The 6,064-nt window shown below is 38.1% G+C and overlaps 1 non-coding gene across 1 annotated transcript; it reads left to right on the forward strand.

Moving 5' to 3' along the window:
* The first annotated feature begins 2,589 nt into the window (after window positions 1–2,589).
* LOC105045064 (uncharacterized) lies at window positions 2,590–6,064 on the forward strand. The gene is made up of 4 exons (XR_012141225.1): window positions 2,590–2,869; window positions 3,196–3,257; window positions 3,406–3,696; window positions 5,659–6,064. It is a non-coding gene; the product is annotated as an uncharacterized protein (transcript).

Below are 6,064 nucleotides of genomic sequence, written 5' to 3' on the forward strand. Positions count from 1 at the left end.
ATATATATAGACACACACACACAGACACACACACACACATATATATATATATATATATATATATATATATATATATATGTATATATATATATATATATGTATATATATATATATGTATGTATGTATATATAGATGGCAATTTGCATCCTTGTACCATCTTGCTCAAATACAACTTGTTGGAGTGAATGCCTCGTCAGGACACCACCTCTCAGGACCTTTTCAGTATCACGCGATGCAGCAAGAAGAAAGAAGAAATAAAACAAAAACAATCAAAATACGTAGATCAGCCACAAAAGAGCTCGCCTCTACGGGGCATGCAAACTTCACTATGAAAAAGAAATTTTACAATAGGAGGCCTCACTCTCAATCCTTGTACACCTAATTCTCTCTCACTTAAAGTTCTCTTCACAAAAGCTCTCATGGATTAGAGAGGTAAAACCAAGCCGCCACCCCACTGTTTCACCGATCAGCCTTATTTAAAAGGCTTAAATCTGATTAGAGAGGGATTAGGAGTCCTAAACAAAGCCAAATAACCTCCTGGACTGTCAGATCAAGATCGGGAGCCACCCACACCGTCCGATCACGTTCCGGTCCACAGAATAGTATCGTGGACTACGAGAAATGTGTAGGAAACGTCCACGCAGTCCACGGACCCAGACGTGGATCGCCCGATCCATGGTGGACCGGGGTACAGGCCCAGGCACGGCGTTTGGGCTTGGGCCGGCCCACGCGCGCGGGCCCGCACTGGGGCTGGGCCTCGCGCCCGCCTGGGCCGTGCTCCTTCACCTGCGGCCGCTGGCCGCCGACGATCCTCCACCGCCTCGGATCTCGTGCCGACTTCAAAAGCTCATATCTCCTCCATCCGAGCTCCGTTTGGGATGATCTTGATCTCATTGGACTCCATTTTTCATCACAAACCTCGCTGTGGGCTCAATGTGGGCTGAATCTCGAGGCATCAAATCCTAACAGTATGTATTTATTTTGTAATTAGTGGTTGACTGCTTCCGGTCTAAATTATTTTTCGTAGCTACATAGTAACTGTTAGTTCGTCAGGTTGGGTTGCTAACCATGCAACATTTGTTCAAACCAGCTCAACCAGCCTACTCTCATAGGCATCACCGCTTTCTATGTCATATTTTGTGAGGTCTACGTCATTGTTTTTTTAATTGTATGATAACTTGGGCTCGAGTGAGTGGTACGTGCTACATATATCGATGAGCCAAAAATCTAACTAAGACTTGGGGCCGTGGGATTATATCCTATGAATCCTAAAACATATGTTACAGTACATTGAAGCTCCTAGAAAAATGTATATAGTACAGTGAATGAGCCAAAAATCTAACCTAAGCCTTTGGGCCCCAGCATATAGCCTAAGGATCCAACAAGATATATTATAGTAAATGGAAGATTTAAGAGAAAGGTACGAATGAGTCCCCACGAAGTATGGATACTCTTATTTCAGATGTGTACTAGCATCAAGTATGTTTTCGATGCAAGTATATTTTTGATACGACACCGGTACTCTTATCTCTATATTCTTGAGATTGCAAGTTTGTTCTTTGATGAACCAGATGTGGAGAAGAACTTTTTATTGATGATGCAGAGAATGAAGCAACTGAAACTATTATCATTTAATTATCAAAGCTTATTATTTTAATTTTTTCTACTTATTTAAATTGCTAGTTTTTTTTCATTAATTATAAGTGTTTGTTTATTTTTTATGATGATACTTATAAATTTAGTTGAGATTTGAGAACTTAATTTTATTAATATTCAAATATTATATATAATTCAATTTTTTCATATATTTTTATTAATATTAAAATATTATATAAATTTAATTATTAATAAAAATATAAAATATCTAGCCGTATCTATATCGTGATTTTTTTAATTTTTATCATATTGGCATACCTACCCATACCGTGTGCCGATATCTATGCTTCCTAGATGAGTCCTATTAAGAACATTTAAGCAGGTTTGGTTGTTACATGAGTCTTGTGCTGAGTCAAGGAGAGCTCCACAAGCAGAACAATACAACCCCTAGATTCCATTTTATATGTGGTTAGTACAAACAATGTATCTGACCTAGTCATGAAGCTCTCTAGAAGCACAGGGAAGTCTATTATAGAAATAGTGGGAAGCATATAAAATTTAAATGGCATCATCCTATGTGACTTAGGGCTCATTGCAAAGTACATGGAACTGTCCTAACAATGATCTACTAATTCAGCATAAAGTGATTCAAGTCAATCCACCCTCAGAAAACATGCAATACCAGTGATCATGGGGCTCTGGGAATGAAGCTGAAGCTAGTTTAGGTTTGACATAATTGAACTTTAAGAGAAAAAAGTCCAGGGAACCAGTGAAAAGTTGGTGATTGTTGTACACCAAATACCCATTCCCCTCTCTTTGCCAAAAAACTACCAAAGCAACCATTCGTTTCAATGAAAAAGACCATATTACCACCCCACCTCCCCGGAGCATTTGTCACACCACCTACCCATGTTGGTTACTCTTCTTTAACCATTCAAGGTTATAAAGATCAATGATTTCATTCATGTCTCAGATAACACTTTGACGATGGTTAATTAGCGATAGCCAAACATCGTTGTTTTTATTCAAAAGAGGGGTAGTTTACCTGGTGTTAAAGATGTGTTCTTCATTCTAATGAAATATGGGTAGGTGGGTAGTTCAGTGCTCCTGGTACTAGTGCTGGTAACAAGAGATCCTTATATATTAGTGCCTCTATCCAGGAGACATACTGGTGTGATTGTTTCAGATCTTTTCCCAATGGCTCTTCCTCTCACCCTGAAACATTTGCTTTTAGCTATTGCTCTGCTCTATATAGCTGTTTCCTGCTGTCAAGGTATGTTTATTTGCTCCTAGTCTATGTTCTTGGTCTTTACCATTTCTCTAGAAGCATGAATTAGTGTAGGCTTTAATCCTAAAGTCCTTTTTTCAATATGGTTGATGACATTGTGTAGATGATTCAACATTAGCGTTACTTTTGATGCTTTGAAATTTTGGTGCAATGTCAGAAGAAGCTACTTAATTTATATTATCCAATGGCCATAAAGATTTCTTCACATACCCAATGATGGCCACACAGCTATGAACTAAAAGCCAAACTTGTGCTTTTATTGAGACACTATACTTTCTCTAAGGAACCTGCCTTTTTTTCCAATAATGCAGCACAACAGGCTGACCCAGTTCAAATTGTTGCTAGAGCAGCACTTTGTTTTGATAATCGAACTGTAAGTAACATCCTAATCTCTAGCTTCTCCTTCTGAAATATTCAATGAAAGATGCTACGGTCGCCTAAAAATTTATTCCAAGTAATATGAATGCTGTAAACTTAAAATGTTGACTCAAAGCAGATGTTCTAAATTTTTTGTATAACAGGTACTTAACAACTGCCTGACATCAATGGGAATCAATATTCCGGGCCAGAATTCTACCGCCAATAATACTTCGGCCAGAATTCTTCCACCAGTTCAGCTCAACAAAATAATTCTACAACTGCTCTCTGCAATGCGCCTTGTTTTGGTGCAATGATGCTGATGACCAATTGCGTTGATGGCATTCTCTCAAACTTCCAATTCTACAACCCAGGATTGATGCAAGGGGTGCGAGCTATATTTCAAACTGCATGTGGAAATAATAACAATGGTATGGCTGGCAGTGGCAGCGGAGGTGAGAGTTCTAATCTCTTGCTGCTATTTATCGGTATAGCGCACTTTCCAATCCTCTTGTGGTTATCAAGGAAGTTTTTACTTAAAATTGGTTTCTAATATGAACTGAATTTTCCATCCAACTATTGCCACCAATACATATAGTCACAACCCAGGGCCTCGGCTAAAATAACTAGCCAAAAATTGTATGGATGCTTACATACTTCTTCATTTAAACCGTATTATTCTTGTTCAGCTAAGAGTCCAGACCCATTCAAATTCAAACCTATGGTTAGCCCTAATAAGTCTTTATTGTAGTGTCCTCTAGTCTACATCGGCCATAGGTAAAATATGTTTTAATATCATTTGTCACCGTTTAGGATTTTATATAGAAAAATTAGCTAAAAGATATTACTTAGATTTCTTGGCTTTGTATAAGTACCTAAAACTTAGTGCAATATATAGTTGATGTGGGACTAAATACATATCCATACAAATCCTCACATATATAAATCATATTATGGTGATCTTATGCTTTTTTTTTTTTTTTTCTTTTTTGCTCTAGAGGAGGTTAATGAAATTAGTAATGGCTTCTCTCATCTTTTGCTAAGAGGAGGGCAAAATGGAGAGGGCTCAGTGGCCTAACAGAAGCATCAGGCAGAGATACAGAGCTGAGACTTCTATTTGATGGGCAAACCTGTAAAATATTAAGAGCCAATTGGTTAAACCCAGACCCATATTTTGGCTAAACTAAGATGGGTCTGTTACAGGTCCAGTAATCAGCTAAAACCAATTGGATTTGGTCCAACTTGACCCACTTTACAACAAGATCTGATCCACATTGACAGGATCAGCTGGGGCCTCTAATGGAATGGGAATAGAATTGAGGATTTTTAAACAAATTTGATCATAATTGATCAGATTTTTAGCGTGATTACAGCTTCCAACTTGGGATGCACATGAACTGGGTGTAGGCTGTGTCCAACATTCTTAACGATGAAGATCTGTAGCAGATCAAAACACTACAAAATTATTTACCATCACAAAAGGGGAATTAAGGTCTTCCAAAGCTAGGGTTTCAATCTTCTAGGTAGGAATTGTTGGTGACGGATACTTTTCTCAAAGTTAGGTGACTGCTACCGTGATGAAAGGCGGGGAAAATTTTCAAAGAACGGTGCTAGCTATTCTTTCAACTTTTAAGAATTGCATACTCGTGCCTTGTGATTTTAATCAAAACATCAATATCGGCTGATATCTTGGGATATATGGATTTGTATTTGTAAATACCAAGACTTCACCTAATACTTGGGTCGAATCGGCAAATACCATGACTTCACCTAATACTTGTGTTGAAACAGTAAATACCAAGACTTTACCAAATAATACTTGTATAAATCATGATCTAGACCAACATGGCTTTGATATTCTCTCCAAAAAAAGTGCTTGATAAGATTCTGCATGTCTCTCATTACATTCTTCAAAACTAGAGTATGGCACATGCGATGCACGTCGTCCAAGAACTTTGGATCTCAAAATGCAAAATTATTAACAATAATCATGCCTAATGGATGTAGAGAAGATTTGGATCTTGCTTGGTATTAGAAGAACATGTACCACCTTCGAGCGGAGAAAATATGGTCACTTGGAGATTACACACTATTTTTTTTTTTTTTGGTGAAATGAGGCTTAGCCACCCAAATTTATTGAATTCGAATTATTTACGACAACAAAATAATATCATAGAATAGATGTGGTAGGTCTAGGTATAGGTATAGGTATTTGAGGAGTTTGCTTTATATGGTAGGATAGATGTGGTCTGACTCAGTATAGACAAAGTTTTGGATGAAGATTGCCAGACCTATCATGACCTAAATGTTTTTCCTGAGCTAGAACAATATATAATAGATAAGAATAGCCCACTGATCGTATGGACCAAGCATCCAATATAACCTTATTAATTATGGTTACTTTTTTATTGATGCAGGTGGTTCAGGTGGGTCAGGTGGATCAGGTGGGTCTGGAAACATGGTGGGTGCAATGGCAAGCTATGGAAATGAGCTTGCCATCTCCATGTACATGTCTCTTTGGATGCCAGCGCTTTTGGTTGCAATTTAGCTCCTCTGAGTCATGCCACAGAAAAGAACATATAGTGTTTCGCAGGCGGCAAATTCCTCTTGGTCTCCAGACACTGGAGAATGTACCACTAAGAGATGGAATTTTCTTTTTCTTGGATGTTTTGGATGGATCAGTCCACCAACTGGAACTCTCTGTGCATGCGTACCAATAAAACCTGCTCTTTTTTCCTTCCTATTTCTCCACTTGTTATCTGTGGCCGCGCAGAAAAATGTCCTCTTGAAATTAAAATCCTTCTTCAACCTATATTGTGCAAA

Source organism: Elaeis guineensis, chromosome 5, assembly GCF_000442705.2.
Source record: "Elaeis guineensis isolate ETL-2024a chromosome 5, EG11, whole genome shotgun sequence".
Lineage (NCBI taxonomy): Eukaryota > Viridiplantae > Streptophyta > Magnoliopsida > Arecales > Arecaceae > Elaeis > Elaeis guineensis.